Consider the following 16,450-nt stretch of genomic DNA (forward strand, 5'->3'; position numbering starts at 1 on the left):
AGTATACAACATCTACTTTTCTACCTCCACATAAATGAAAACCAACTTAAAAAATACATCCCGTACATTCACTGAAGGAATTCAGGAATTCCATTCTCTTTTTGTATTTTGTCAACGATAGGCTTTCTGACCTTGAGAAAAAGCGTTTTGTTCATGCAGAAGACCAGCAACAAGCAACTATCAAATGAAATCTTGAGACCCTAATTTTCAAAAGGAAAGGCTATTGATGTAGTCTACCTAGACTACAAAGCCTTTGACACTGTCTCCCACAGTATTCTCCTGCAAAAGCTGGTAGCCCTTGGCTTGGACAGGTATGCTCTTGGCTGGATAAGGAACTGGCTGAAAGGCTGGGTCCAGAGAATGGTGGTGAATGGAGCTAAATCCAGCTGGTGACCAGCCAGAAGTGGTGTTCCCCAGGGGACGGTGCTGGGGCCTGTCCTGTTCAATATCTTTATTGATGACCTGGATGACGGCATAGAGTGCACCCTCCGTAAGTTTGCAGATGACACCAGTTGGCTGGAAGTTTCGATCTGCCTGGGGGAAGCGAGGCCCTACAGAGGGATCTGGACGGGCTGGATGGCTGGGCCGAAGCCAATGGGATGAGGTTCAACAGGGCAAAATGCTGGGTCCTGCACTTTGGCCACAACAATCCCAGGCAACGCTACAGGCTTGGGCGGAGTGGCTGGAAGACTGTATAGAGGAAATGGACCTTGGGATTGATGCTCGCTGAACGTGAGCCAGCAGTGTGCCCAGGTGGTGAAGACGGCCAATGGCGTCCTGGCTTTCATCAGAAACGGTGTTGCCAGCAGGAACAGGGAAGTGATTGTCCCTCTGTACTCAGCTCCGGTGAGACCTCACCTCAAGTATTTGTCCAGTTTTGGGCCTGCAAGAAAGACATTGAGGTCCTGAAGTGGGTTCAAAGAAGGGCGACAAAGCTGGTGAGGGGTCTGGAGCACAGGCCTTATGAGGAGCAGCTGAAGGAGCTGGGATTGTTCAGTCTGGAGAAGAGGAGGCTCAGGGGAGACATTATTGCTCTCTGTTTATTTAACTACCTGAAGGGAGGTTGTACTGAGCTAGGGATTGGCCTCTTCTCTCATGTAACTGGTGATAGGACTAGAGGGAACGGCTTCAAGCTGCGCCAGGGGGGATTCAAGCTGGATGTTAGGAAATACTGCTTCTCTGAAAGAGTGGTCAGGCACTGGAATGGGCTGCCCAGGGCGGTGGTGGAGTCACCAACCCTGGAGGTCTTCAAGGAATGTTTGGATTTTGTGTTGAGGGAGAACTATTGGTGATAGGTGGATGGTTGGACTGGATGATCTTGTAGGTCTTTTCCAACCTTGGTGTTTCTGTGATTCTGTGATTCTGTGATTCAAACAGTTTCTTAATTTGCATCACACATGTACTAGCTTATTTTCTGATTTATTTGGTTCTGTCTGAGTTTTGGTTTGGTTTGATTTGTTTATTTATGTTGAGTGTTTGTTTGATTGCTCGGGTTTTTTTGTTTTGCATTTAGGGTTTCATTCAGGTACATCAAGAACCAGAAAAAAATCAGTGGGAGACCCTGTTTCTAACAATTCTAACGAAATTCATGTGAATTCATGCAAAAAGTGCCGTGAACAGGAGATATTTGATTCAAAGTTTAATTCTGTCCCTTTTGGCCACCAGTTCTTCCAAAAAGAAGAACCAGCACCATTAATGTTACTGTATTTCCAGGAAGTAGTGAAGAGGATAACTGTCCATAGAAGCTTGCAGAGGTCTCATTATAAAAGGAGCATCCTGTCCCTGTGCACCAAGAGAATTACAAATGCCTGTTACTTTTTCCATGTTTGTTATAGTTGAGGAAAGACTTTCAAGATACGCTGTTGAGACAAATCATTAGTTTTCAAGCTTTCTGGGAAAATGGACTATAGTATATTTTTTTGTATAATTAAGTTAAAGCAAACCATAAGGTAATGTACATCATCTCAGATTTATGATTCATTAACTGTGTAGAAAGTGACCTGTATGTATTCCACATATTCAGTTCAATCAAAACAATGGGACAGATCTCAATAATATTATCATTAAACACATTGTGCCATGACCAATGCTTCTAAACTGTGAGAGGTAGAGTTAGGTAGTGATTTTCTATCTCTGTCTAAAAAACCTTAGCAAAGCAAACAAAAACTTTAAAATAGTAATTAAAAAACCTACTGGAAATTGATAAGACTCACATTTCCATCTTCTTTTCATTGTTTCTGCCCCTTTAAAACTTATCTCTGAAACAAATCCACTAGTCAACATCTGGTTGTGAGGTTCTCTTAAGAAGATCTACATTGTCCCTGTCTTTCAAACTGTAATAAACTCTTAAAGGTAAAGCCTTAAACCAGGGCTTTCCAAAAACTACTATCCATCAGTATGCCATTAAAAGACATGTATGTTCTTTTGTCGTTTCTTTTTTCTCTTGGACAAGTATAACTGCCAGTAACATTTTGGGCTGCATTTGTGCAACTGAAAATGTAATTCAGGTTTTATTTCATAATGCTAGACTCACTCTAGAGGCAGCTTAAGCCATCTACTTGGCATAAATTCTTGGCACAAAAAACCTTCAATTTGCCAAGTGATAATCAATTTCAATGAGGTTGAGAAAATCAGCAGAATTCTGTTGTTCTTCCTTGTTCCTACTGTGCAAAAGCAGCTGTCACATGAATTACAAAATTCTAGTGAAAGATCTAAGTGAAGTTAGGGGTGCCTTCACTGGTGAGCTTTCAGTCACGTGTTTCAAGCTCAATGTTTTTTCCAGCTGAACATTTTCAGAAGATTCAGAGTGCTCCCACAGATTCTTTCAGAAATTGGCACGTTCACTTTCCATCATGGGGAAAGCTGACTTGTGGTATTCCAAAGTTTATTTAAATGTATAGTTCAGGAATATTTTTTCTTAGCTCTGTCAGAAGGTCCTGGTAAAAGCTTTGTCCTTGGCCTTGTGAATGTCCCTGTCTTTGATTAAAAGTAAGGACAGGTTTTAAAAAAGCAGTTTTCAATCTGTCTCTAGTAGTAGTAGCTATTGCTGGAAGGAACTGCAGGTTTCACCTCTCCAAAGAAGCCATGTGAGACGGGTTAAGAAGAAAAGGCAGCCCCTGTAACCAATTCCATCTGCTAGTGGCTACAATCAGCATAAGAAGTGGCAATGGAAAGACACATCCATCCTTGAAGAGTTGATACTTCTCTTGAAATGCTGAGAATTGACAAGCCAAAAATAATCCCTTATTTTACCACAGACTATACAGGACCCTCTGGCCTTCAGAATGAGATCATGCTGCTATAACTGAATGGGTACACTGGAAGAACATTTCTGAATACTCTTCAGCCCTTCTAATTTGTTTATCAACAAGGAGGGAAAAACTGTATGTAGAAAAATCTCTGAAAGTTAAAAGCAATGTGTGCATTAACATGTCAAAATCTGTGCGAAAATGCTAACTTTGCTCTCATGCTCTGTCTTGTTTTTTATCATTTTCCACTATTGTACAGAAAAATACATACTGTGAATTCTCAAGGTGCCTCATCTGTGATTGCCTGCAATACAGGAGATTTCATTTTACAAGTCTCCTAAAGTCTCCAAGTCCCACTTGAGATATAGGTTCTACATGGCTGGATGAGACAGTCATGATCATAGGGACCTTTCGCACATAAGCAGAACAGCAAGAGAGTGAAAGCAAGAGGGTGCCAAATTAATCACTGAAGGTAACATAGGTAGTACATGGTGAATCTAAGATAGGAATACATATGCAATGCCCAGAACTCTAATTCAGTATAATAAACCCTTCTTTGACATTGTGTCTAAGATCATAAAATCATCCAGATTCATAGAATTCTAAGTTATTCTCATGATTTCTGTACAAAAAATTGATTTAGAGGAGGCAAACATTATAGTTCCTCTTAGCAAATTGTCCAGAAAATATCTCAGCATTTCATGAGCAGATCCATAAAAGATGTTTCCTCTTCTAAGGAATACCTAACAATTTTCACATGCAGAGAGCTATAACCAATTTGTCTTCTTAGCTGACGTGAATAGTGTGCCCTGGCAGGCATGAGGGCAAATCGCATTTCAGAGTGCATTAAGCACAGCATAACCAGACAATCAAAAAAGGAGATTCTCCTGCTACATTTAGAATGAACGTTTAGGAGAATGTGGCATCACACTGAATATTGTATGCAGTTCTGGTCTCCAGAATATCAAAAGGTCCTGCAAAGTGTCCAGAGGAGGGTCACAAAGCAGGTAAAAAGGCTGGAAGGCACATTCTGTTAGGAGAGGCAGAGGATACTCCATTTGTCCAGTCTAGAGAAGAGGAGGCCAAGAGGTTACCTTATTGCTCTCTGTAGCTTCCTGAGAAGAGGAAGTGCAGAGGAAGGTGCCTATCTCTTCTCCTCAGACACATATGATAGGATGCATGGGGACAGCACAAAGCTATAGCAGGGAAGGGACAGCTTGGACATTAGAAAAATTGTATTTACCGGGACAGGATTCCTAGAAGGGCATTTGATGCCTCATGCCTGTTAGTGCCCAAGACGCATTTGGACAATGCCCTCAGTAACTTGTTTTTAACTCCCTAATGAAATACTTTGAGATTTACTCATGAAGAGTACAGAAGACCAAGAAATCTTCAGTTATTTGATGTAATTAAGAGCTTAAGGCTCTGTTGACATGTAGTTTGCATTTTCATTGGGTTCTTCTGTACATTCTTTCCAACTATGCAGATTGGTGGATAAAGGCTGAATGAATAATCAGTTCAGAAAAAGTATATAAATAAATGTGTCTGCCTTTCAAAAATTCATAGTCATGTTAGATGATGTAGCCTGAGGTCACAGTTCTCTAACCACTAGGCCTGAACTTTCAGCACTGCGTGGTAAACTCATGAAATCCCAGGCAGAAGACTTGTGATAATCCATGATAACAAAAAAAAGTGAAGCTTCAAAAGTGAATGCAAACCTTGTTGTTTAAAATATAGTCAGCACTGGAGAGACTGGGAACAAGAGCTCCTCATTAGGATCTCATTAGCTCCTCATTGCTACCTGCAGAGACTTTGTGGCAGTGGTAATTTGTATCATTCCTGGGGGCTACATCTACTTTGAAATGGAAATTTTTTTGTAGTGTGGCTTAAGCCAGTAGCTGAGGCCCAAGAGAGAACAAACAAATCTGCAGACACCTGTGATAAACTCACAGAAGTTAAAACTGTTGCTTTAGAAGCCTCTTTCTCACTAGGAGTTAAGATATCCATTCTCTGAACAATGAAAGTTAACCATGCAGCTAAGATACCCAAGAAGAAGGATAAGCTACCCACTACTCCAGTTAGTGCATTTGTCTTTAGGCTGACAATTTGAGATGACTTAATAAGTTGAAACTCTTGTTCCATTACACCAATATGAAAATACAGTCACCACAGTTCAGAAACACTGTAAGAGACAGACAAGATCACAGAATTCTAGGTGTTGGAAGGGACCTCTGAAGATCATCTAGTCCAACCCTTGCCAAAGCAGATTCTCTGTAGTAAATTGCATAGGAAAGTGTCCAGGCAGATTTTGAATATCTCCAGAGGTAGAGACTCCACAACCTATCTGAGCAGTTTTGTTCCAGGGCTCTGTCACTCTCAAAGTTATTTTTTTTCTGTAGGTTCAGATGGAACTTACTGTACTCCCATGTTGTTCCCGTTACCCCTTATTTTGTCACCAGACACAACTGGAAAAAAAGCCAGGACCCATCCAATTTACTCTCACCCTTTAGATATTTATAAGCATTGTTAAGATCCCTTCTCTGTCTTCTCTTCTCCAGGCTGAACAGTCCCATGTCTCTCAGCCTTTCCTGAGAGGGAAGATGCTCCAAGCCCCTAATCATCTTTGCGGCCCTCTTCTGGACTCTCTCTGGAAGTTCCATGTCTTTCTTGAATGGGGGATCTCAAAACTGGACATAGTCCCCCAGATGCAGTCTCAGTAGGATAGAGTAGAGTGGGAGGATCACCTCCCTTGACCTGTTGGCCACACTCATTTTTAATGCACCCCAGGGTACTACTGGCCTTCTTGGCCACCAGGACATGCAGGTCCTTCTCTGCAGAATGATGTAAAATAACTCACTGGAAACCACGTAGCCCAATACGGTGCTTTTTTACGTTTCTTACAAGCTGACTTTGGAGTTTCCCAGTTGGTTCCTTAGCACTTCTAAGTCTGTCTGTGAAGGTTTCAGTTTCAGGCTAGGTCACTGTTCACTGCTATACTGCCTATGTGACATAAAGTATTTATTTCCTCTTTCTTGCTTTCTGCTGAGCTTGACCTGAGAAGGTCTATCTGCACAGTTCACAAAGCATGGGGGAACTGCATCACCTACATTTGTATTCTGCGTAGTTGCAGGAAGGATGGAGTTCAGAGTGAGAAAATTCACCTTCATGTGGTATTTAGGACATCTCTATGAAGTATCTAAGGATGTACCTTAGCTAAGTTTCTAGCTTTTTAGTCTTGAATTTGGAATTTTCAACAGACGTTGTTTTTATTCTAACAAAGGCAAGGTTTTCAGTTATTTCATCATAATTGAATCAGGCAAAATGGAGGCTCTTCAACATAGTAAAGGAACTGAAACTTTTAAACTTGCAATGTTATTACCGAAAAAAGACAAAATACACAGCAGATAGAAGAAATAGGTTGCTTCTGACTTGACTATAACTTATTAATCTTATTTCAGTTTCCTTCTGTTGAGTATGCTTTGAGCGGTAAATCAAGTTTTGAGACAACTAGAAAAATCTTAGAATTATTTTACTAGGCAAAGTCTGGGAGATGGACTTAGAAATCTTTGCGCATCCACCCCTTACAGCTTGGGATATTCTATGATTTTATGATTCTGTAATTGCTACGCCTCAAAGCTCTAGAGTTACAATAAAGAATCATACAATCATCTAGGTTGTAAAAGACCTTCAAGATTACCAAGTCCAACTACAAATTTGACCTACCAAGTCACATTACTAAAACAGCATGTCCTTTAGTGCCCCATATAATCTCATACGTATGGAGTTTTAAGAAAAGTAGCATTTCCTGAAATAAACTGTAATACTGTTGTTCAGAAGCACTATTGTTTAACTCTGCTTTTGGACACCAAATGAATTCAAACTTATTCTAAAAAAGAGGAAGCTGTTAGAAATTGGTTCCACATCCAATTACTGTAGCAGAGTTAGAACACCCCAGTAAAAGTAGTTTTTTTGTTTGTTTTGTGTGTGTGGTTTTGTCCTATGTAATTGGGATTTGAGCTGTTAGTATCCCCTCAAATTCTTAAGAATCTACTGATTTTTTCTTTAATGGCAATAGAAAAGCACTACTTAAAGACCGCAAAAATGTCTTTCTTTTTCCTCTGTGGCAAACAAATCATGCAATAAATATGAAAGCATCCAGCATATACATTGCAGTACCATAAAACACTCTTGCTATTTCATGTGTCAAAAAATAGCTCTGCAGCCATCATCCATGGCTAAAAGCTATTTTCTCAGTGGGCCACGTATCTTTCCCTGTAATCAATCCCTGCTCACAGTGCATCATTCTTTGGGAAATTTGGTGGCAAATAAATTCTCTGCTCTACAATTTCAACACATTAAAGACATATGTAATTATTTGTTAGAATGTTCTGTGGAAAATTCATAGGATGGCAGAATTTTCTATGGCAGCTTCCACTTCTTCAGGACATTAAAAACCTTACAGTGGAGCAGGACATAGTATATATCATAGAATCATATCAGAATCATAGAATGGCCTGGGTTGAACAGGACCACGATGATCATGTAGTTTCATCCCCCCTGCTATGTGCAGGGTCACCAACCACTACAGCCTCGTCCAGCCTGGCCTTGAATACCTCCGGGGATATATCTTGGGTTGATTTTGGTCCTCTGACTTTTGAATAAGTTTGAATTAATTTAGTGTGCTTGGGGGGTATTTGGAAACAGAAAGGAGGAGGTTCAGAAAGAACACACCACTAAAATTTAGAGTGTTCAGGTCTACAACAAATGTATGTAAAAACTAATCCCATGTGAATTGATGGCAAAATTTGAATATTTGTTCAAACTATTCAAAATTTGAATAGTTTGTTCATACTGTGTATTGCTTTTATTCTTTAAATCTTAAATATAACTCAAGCTAAATTAAGTATTTGAAAATCCTTAATAACCCTAAACTAGAATACTAGCAGTCTTACTAGTAATATTAAACCTGAAAATAGGTGATCTCCAAAAGGTAATAAATGAATATATGGCTTTAATAAGCTTTGTGCAAAGATTTATTCTTAGTTTTGCTTATAAATGCAGTTTCTCTTTTTGTTCTAGTAATAGAGTAAGAACATGGAGAAATTCTTTAAGACTTAATCTCTGTAACTGTGTGGCTGTGTGCCTACTGCTTTGGGAGCAGTCACATGCAAAGGACCTTGAAGGAGCAGAATGGCTCCGCTGTGCATCAAAGCTGAATCTTATTCCACCTTCTATCCATACAAGCTGATAAATCCATCTTCGTAAGCAACAGTAGTTTTCAAATCCTTGAGGGGCTGTTCCCAGTTCAGATAGGTGAATTCTAGTGAAACTGTCAAGCTGTTGATTTCCCTTGCCTAGGAGTTCGGCAAAGAGAAGAATCTTCTTGGTGGCATTAAACAGAGTTTAAAATCTCTGTAAGTAACCTTATGCTGGAATCAGCATGTGTTCTGTATTAAGTTTACATGATGAGGTTTTGTGGATGGGAGACTTCAGGGATGACTTTTGCTCACAGAGCCCAGCAGTGCCCGATGTTAGAGCTGAACAGATCCTGCTGCTCCAACAGGGGCCCGCCACTGCCTGAGCTGGGCCATGAGTGATGATGTCTGTGCTCTGGAAGAGCAGATAGATACAGAAACTGCTGCACAACAGCAGCTGGGAGAGAGGGGTGAGAAATGGAAGCAAAGCAGCCCTGCAGGCACCGAGGTTCACGTGGGAGGAGGATGGTAGGTGCTCCATGCACGGAGCAGAAGCTCCCTGCAGCCCATGGAGGAGCAGGCTGTCCCCTGCAGCCCATGAGCACCATAAAGAATGCTGTGGTGCAGCAGCAGATGGGGCCTGGAGGAGGCATAGCCCATGGGTACCCCCACAGAGCAGCCCCAGGCCAGAGCTGCAGCCCAAGGGAGGAGATTATGGTGGGGTTGGAGTGTGGAGGGAGATGTTGCCCATGGGGACCTGCGTGGAGCAGTGCCTGAAGGGTGGGCCCTGTGGTACAGAGCTGTCTTGTGGCAGTGTGTATGAATCCCATATTTGGGTTCAAAGCTTGCTCTCTGAGACACTTCTTGTGATAAGACTCTGACTTATCTAGGAGATGAGAGGTGGGTGTTGCTGTATGGCAATCAAGATCACTGTGTGGACTATTTTATATTTGAAAGCATTTCTTTGGAACTGTTTGCCTTTGGAAGAGAGTGCTCAGGACTGGTTACTGACAGAAGATCTGGCCTGTAACCAAATAATTCCAGCTTGCTATGGGAGATAGGGGGATGATACCACTGTATCCTGTGAAGGCAAGATACAAGTTGGCGCCTCCATGCTCCCTCTTATCTGCTGACAAAGCCTGGAAGATGAGAACAAAAGAAGTTCCTCCTGAGGTCCAAAAGCCAGAAGCTGTCATTCCAAAAAGATCTGAGTCAACCACTTTGGACTTATAAGTTTGTACTGCCATTGGAAAGCGTTGTCGTTATTGCCATGGTGACCGTCATTGTCAACAGAACAACAATGCCTGGACCCACCACTGAAGACCAATGACTGAACTACCAACCACACTGGACCCATGGTGGTGACTATCTCCCTTTTGCTTCCTACAGAGACTCCTTGCTTCTATTTCCTATCTTTTCTATCGCCCATCTCCCCTTTCCCATCTCCCTAAACAACTAGGATTTGTACTAGGACCAACATTTAAACCGTTGTTTCTTAGGACCAACATTTGAACCATTGTTTCTTAATCTCATGCTGGGAATACATATATCAAAGAACCTCCTCTCCCTCGTATAAATTGGAGTGAGACACAGTGCTAAGAGAGCTGCAGCACATGGAAAACCCATGCAGGGTCTGTGGGGAAGAACAGCATCCATGAGAAGGTCTCACATAGAGCAGAAGTCAGAGAGGGACCATGGAAGAGTGCCAGAGGCAAAGTATTATGGACTGACTACAGCTCCCATTACCTGTTCCCCTGAAAACACAGGAGAGTGCAGGTGGAGAGGTGGGTTTACTTTGCTTTTAGTTCTCACTGCTCTGATCTGTTAGTAGTGCATTACATTTATCTCTCTATGGTGAGTCTGTTTTGCCAGTGACAGTGATTGGTGAGTGATCCCTGTTCTTATCTCAACCTTTGAGCCCTTTTCCATCATATTTTATCCCACTGTTCCTTGAGGAGGGGGGAGAGGGAGTGGTATGGGCTAGTTCAGCTGTCTGTCAGGGTGAAATTACCACAAGATAAGAATACATTCTTAGAAGGAAATCAAGCATGTGGCTGGAGCGCACATCCTCAAGGTGCTTTAAAAAAAACAACACTGGAGTACATCAATACCCAGAGATATGATGTTTCTGCACAGAAGACTACCCAACATCCTCACTATTTCTCTTTCTTGCCCTCATTCTCTTCTCGTGTCAAGCTACTATTCCAAACAAACTCCCCAGACATGCAGGGCATGCAGACTGAACTGACATTTCCTCAGTTCACTGAAATATATTATCAGACTTGATACTTTAATACTTGAAATGCCAGATACTGCCATTCACATAGAACACAAGAATGTCTCTTTTTACAAACACTACAGTGACCCGTTTGTGACTCTGATGTTGTTTCCTTTAAAAAGAAAACTCCCCAAGATACTATATTTTGGTGGCCAACAGTACACAGCTCGTTTTTTTCCGCAGAAACTGGAAGAGAATGTCTGCACGGCTGACAGAAACGGCCCTTAGGCGCACATCCTGTGAGGCTGGAAAGCTCCTGGACTCCCCCCGTGCAGCAGAGTCCAGCCCCACTGCCGTGAGACAGCTCACCAGGCTTGGTGTCTATTCTGAGTCTCAAAGGCCTAAAAATAAGCAGGAAAACACCACTCTTCTTATAACAGAGAGTACAGTGCTAGTCCTGGCATGCCAGAAGGGATCATTGCTCAACAGGCAACAGGCGCATTCCTGAAAAGTCAGTGCCCATTTTTTGAAATGTCATTGGACATCCATACATTACTAGCATTTCCTGCCCACTCAGACTGAGAAAGCAATGCATTCCTGAACTATTTTAGTTGACCAAGGAGGAGTTCATTCAGCAACAGGATTCTCCAAGAAAAGCTTGAATTTTATCCTCTAGAGTAAATTTAACACTTCAGGTATTTATTTTTTTCTTTTCCCACTTAAAGTCTTGGAAGCCCAGCTGTCCCTAGTGCCACTGCTCCCTGAAATTGGCAGCAGTTCTTGTGTTATGTGTACTAGATGACTGAGCATGCCACATCCCTGCAGTAGTCCTGCCCTCGTGCACTGCTCAGGATAGAAAGCCTACCACACAGTCATGCAGCATATGGAAAGCAGACCTCCTTTTTCCTTGATACTTTTTCACCAGTAATCCCCAAGTCCTTCTCCACAGGGCAGTTCTGAGCCCTTCTCCCAGACCATATGCCTATCTCAGCTTGTCCTGACCTAAGTGCAACACCTTGTGCTTGGCGTTGTTGATACTCATTAGGTTTAAGTGGGCTCATTTTTCAAGCCTTCCAGGTCCCTCTGGATGACATCCTTTCATTTTATTAATGTGTCAATTGCATGGCTCAGCTTGATGTCATTAGCAAACTTGGTAAGGGTACAATCAATGACTCTATCTATGTCATTGATAAAGATGTTGAAGAGCACTGGTTCCTGGAGGGACCCCCATGTGTGATTGCCCCCCACCTGGATGTAGAGCTGTTGATCACAACTCTCTGGCTGCAAACACCCAACCACCTCTTTATCCATCAAACAATCCAGTCTTCAAATCCATAATTATTGAATTTAGAGATAAAGATGTGGTGGATCTCCTCCATGATCTTCCCAGGCACAGATATGAAGTTAGCTTTGGGAAAGGTTGTATTAATGCAGGTAACCACCTGACAGCTAGAGGCTACATCTCCCTGAGACCAAATGCCTGACTGTGAGGTTATACAGTGCTTTCATTAGTTTGCCTGCACTGAGGTACACTGAGCGCTCACACTGGTGGTATTAACAATATTCCTAAGTTGAGTATGTAACCACACTTTGCAATACCTATTCGGTGACTATTGAAGGTGAAAAAGGCAACAAGGCTGGCAACAGGCTGAGCTTGAAAACATTTCTTTTCATTTACATGCCATGTAAACAAGCTGTTCTTACAGAGGTTAATCAGTGTTCAGTTACAGTTGTTGTATTCACGTGTATGAAGTTTCACAGTTTCTGTTCACTTACCCCACGATCTAACATAAATGTTTTGCTGTGTTTGCTACTAATTTTTTAATTGGGTTCAGGACAGATATCCACTGGTTTCAGCTGTGGCACACACAGACCAGTAAACTCTGAATATACTCAATGCTTGGGTTCAGCTAACACTGTGTTAACCTTTCAGAGGTACTGTTCTTGTTTGCATTGCCATGGCTGCAGGGCTTGTTCCAAAGGGCTGCTTGAATTTTAGAATAGTTAATCAAAAAATGACCTTATAAGAGGCATGGAATGAATGTGCTGTCCCAGCTAGGTTTATCTGTACTACTAGATTTCTTGAAAATATTTGTTTAATTCAGCTTCTAAGATAAATGCATCTGGTTAGTAGCATGGTGTTTCAGTTTCTATTCAGTCAGCAGTGAAAGAACAGGATTTCCTACATTTCATTGAGTGAACAGATTATTTCAGGTTAAAAAGGGAGAAATTTTTCCAGTTGGGAAAATGGAATACTCTCTGAGAATCTTCGCATTTTTGAGGGATGTGGAGCAGTAGGGGGGAAGTAATTAATAACCAACTTTTAGAGAAGTAGTCCAGACAGGTATGCAGGACTTGAGCTCACAAACCACTTGTAATTCAAACATTCTCTGACCACCACTATGCAGAAAAAATGTCCAGATTGGGTCAGATAAGTGAGACTGATTTTCTTGCCAGAAGACAACTTGTCCCCTGTTGTTTCTGCCTTGCACTGCTTGAGTAATGTCTTTAGGGGACTGTGTAACAATAATGGAAAACACAATTTTTAACTTCTGCTCTCACTAGTCTGTTCCTGGAAGAGAAGGAGTACTCAAGACTTAGGGCAGCCTCCCATTCTTTCAGAGATCTGAGACCTCCCAAGTAGGAATTGATTTAAAGTGAAATTTAAAAAAAAAAAAAAAAATGGGATGTGTGGGAATGATGAGAAGAAGCTAAAAGATAATTCAAGAGGACAAATGAAAAGTAAAGAAAGAGATTTTTTTTAATTAGAAAAATAAATAACAAATTAAATGTAAATAGATTACAATCATATTACCACACACATAAATTTCTGCAAAAATTTGATTCCCTGTTTTAGGCTTCTTTCCTAAAGGCCATTCTTTCTGTAGCTGGTGCCATTCACAGTCTGTGGTGAGGATCTGAGCAACTGCAGCAGTTTCAATTCCAAATCCAAACATAAGCAATAGCTTGTGAGCTTTCAATTCCTTTGAGCCTCACCCAACTCCAATTTTGTTCTATCCCTTCAGGGGAAGCATTTTCTCTTTGAAGCTACAGTCCAATCCATTGCACTGAGGGATATAGGTTTATGTTCTCCTTTAGGCTAGCCCAACCTGGGACATTTTATGCACTGCCCCTTCATATTATACTGATAGGGAAAAAGATCTCTACTGTGTAGAAATTAAAATAGATGAGGTGATGTTAGAGTTCAGAATGCTGGAAAATACTCATTTATCCAAGTCTCTCTGTTTAAGTTAACATTTAAAATCAAAATCATTGTGAATTTAATCAGTTCAGATGTTTGAAGGTGCAATATTAATTTATCTTTTCCTTTTTTTCAGCATAATCTTGGAATTATCATGAGAAAGATGTTTACCAGAGGGTTATTACATGTACTGTTTTCTTGTTGTCACATGCCACAGGCAAGAACAACACTTTGAAGAGAACAGTTTCTTTCTGAGAACAAAGATAGACTGCTGTAAACTAATTGCTAAGTTGCAGCACACTAAGTGAAGTAATGGAAAAATACAGCATTCGTAAGTTGCATGAGAACGTCCAGTCTGAAAAGTGAGCCTGCTCTGAAAGCCTTCATGGCCAATTACAGATACCTTTCATATAGTTATATGTGTGGATCCCACTGTGTTTGTTGTTGTACAAATGCAAAAGGCTCGGCTAATTCCCATTTGGCCTGACTTCTAAATAAAAAACAAAAATGGGTTAAAATGATTAATTCTTACTACTGATGCAAAGAAACATTGGAGAGCTAAACAGGTAAACCTGAACAATTAGAACAGATGTAAAAACAAACAAACTCGACACATCCAGAAGAAACTTAACTCTATTCTTGGTAGTACTATATTGCTGGGGTTTGAAACAGTTGCGAACCTCTGAGATTCTTTGTGACCACAATACTTTAGTATTCATCAGGAAGTAATCCTTGTGTAATCTTTGGGAAATGTCTCTGCATGAGCAACATGGTTTCTGAATGGGCCAGCAGTTGTAACTGAAGTTAGAGAGAGCTTAAGACTCTCCTTTCAGTCCTATTTCTCTTCCACTGGAATAAGAAGTCAGCAGTGTTGTGTGTGGAAAGAAGGAAGGATTGTCAGAGTAAATAGCTAGAACAGAACAGTTTTTCCTGGGAGGAATCTAGACAGATCATTGAATCCAACTGCCAAACTACCTTGGGTGTAGCCCAAAGTAAAAGTGTATCATTAAAAGCATTATACAAATGAATGCCTCTTAATCACAGGCACAGGGCATCAATCACTCCTCTTGGAATTGTGTTCCAGTATCTTACTACTCCCTTGGTAAGGAATTCTTTTCCAGCATCTACTCTGAACCTTCTCTGACTCAGCTTTAAGCCACTGCCACATGTCACTGGATACTAGATACCAGGGAGAGAAGATTAGCATCTTCCTCTCCACTTACCTTCCTCAGGCAGTTACAGAGAGCAATGAGTTTCCTTCTCAATCTGCTTTTCCTCGGGCTTAACAGACACAATGCCCTCATCTACTGCTACTTCAGCTACATAGTTACATGCCTTCCAGCCCTTTTACCAGCTTTGTTATTCTCCTCTGCACGCATTCAAGTGTCTTTACATCCCTTTCAAATTGTGGAACCCAGAACTATACATGAGATTCCAGTAGAGTCTTTACCAGTGATAAATATGGTGTAATTATCACCTCTTTTCCATTTCAAAATTCCCTTTTAAAATCAATTTATGTTTGTATTTTTAGTTTTAATCTGTGATATTTTCTGAGATTTTCAGAATAAATTTTGCAGATTTGAAAGTTTCAGTTCTCAGTTTCTTTGGAGCTGTGAAACTAAATAAAATGGTCATCATCAGTGCTCAATCTGAAGGGAAATGTGAACAAGGTGTTTTGCATTCTTTTTTTCTAATTACTATCTCTTATTGTAAAGTTTTTAATGCAGAAAACATTGTCTCAATTAAGTAATGAAATTAACTCAAGGATATTTAAATACACTGCAATTCACAAAAGACAAAATCTTCAGAAGTAGATAATGAGTTTTGAGTAGTTCAGGGCATGATTTTTAGAGGCAAGTGCTGAATTCCATAAAAGGAAACTCCATCTTTTCTTCAGCTTTCAGTTATCATCATTTTTTGGAACCTCATCTGCAAGTACTAGTTTCATGAATCTTCTCCCAAGGATTTTCATTTCGCCTCATTTAGATTGTTCTTCTTCATAAATCTGTGGACTAATCTGAAAGCGGTAAGAAGTATTCTTCTAAGAAGAAGATCAATTTCTTCTACTCAAATGAAAATTCATTGTCAAGAGCTTAAAAAGATTGAGAAAAAGTAAAGTGACACACTTTTCCATCTGAACTGCAGTATTCGAGGGACTACAATTGACACTGTTTAGGATGGAGCATCTTACTGATTGTTTCAGTCCTTAACAGAAAATGTAGGGATTCTGTGAAATCAGATAATTTGTTTTTGTGTCACCGACTCCCCACAGTGTACTGAGGGTAGGGGTTCATTCCATGATCTCTTGATAGCTTTAGCATTGCACTGCTGCTCATCAAGTTCTACCAGGACTGGGCTTTATCCTAGTCCTTGCTTCTTAGTTCTGTGAAGTGCTAAGCAAATTGTTCTTAATAGTAATATTTACATATATTGCTTTTCATCATTACTTTTCAAGAATTCAAAGTGTTGAGAAATGAAGTTTTTAAACATTTTCTAATGTATCTCCTGTAAGATGTGTCCAACTGTAATTAAGGTAACTTTATAAACAGTTTTTATACAAACAGTTCTGGCCCAGGTAGTTCCACTG

At 40.6% G+C, this 16,450-nt stretch overlaps 1 long non-coding RNA gene across 1 annotated transcript; it reads left to right on the forward strand.

Annotated features, from left to right (window-relative positions):
* Nucleotides 1-9,742: 9,742 nt before the first annotated feature.
* On the forward strand, nt 9,743-14,464 carry LOC149912763 (uncharacterized). Its single transcript, XR_016462259.1, has 3 exons — nt 9,743-9,804; nt 9,943-10,227; nt 14,000-14,464. It is a non-coding gene; the product is annotated as an uncharacterized LOC149912763 (long non-coding RNA).
* The last annotated feature ends 1,986 nt before the right edge of the window (nt 14,465-16,450 follow it).

The sequence above is a fragment of the Phasianus colchicus genome, chromosome Z, assembly GCF_987193195.1.
Source record: "Phasianus colchicus chromosome Z, bPhaCol1.hap1.1, whole genome shotgun sequence".
Lineage (NCBI taxonomy): Eukaryota > Metazoa > Chordata > Aves > Galliformes > Phasianidae > Phasianus > Phasianus colchicus.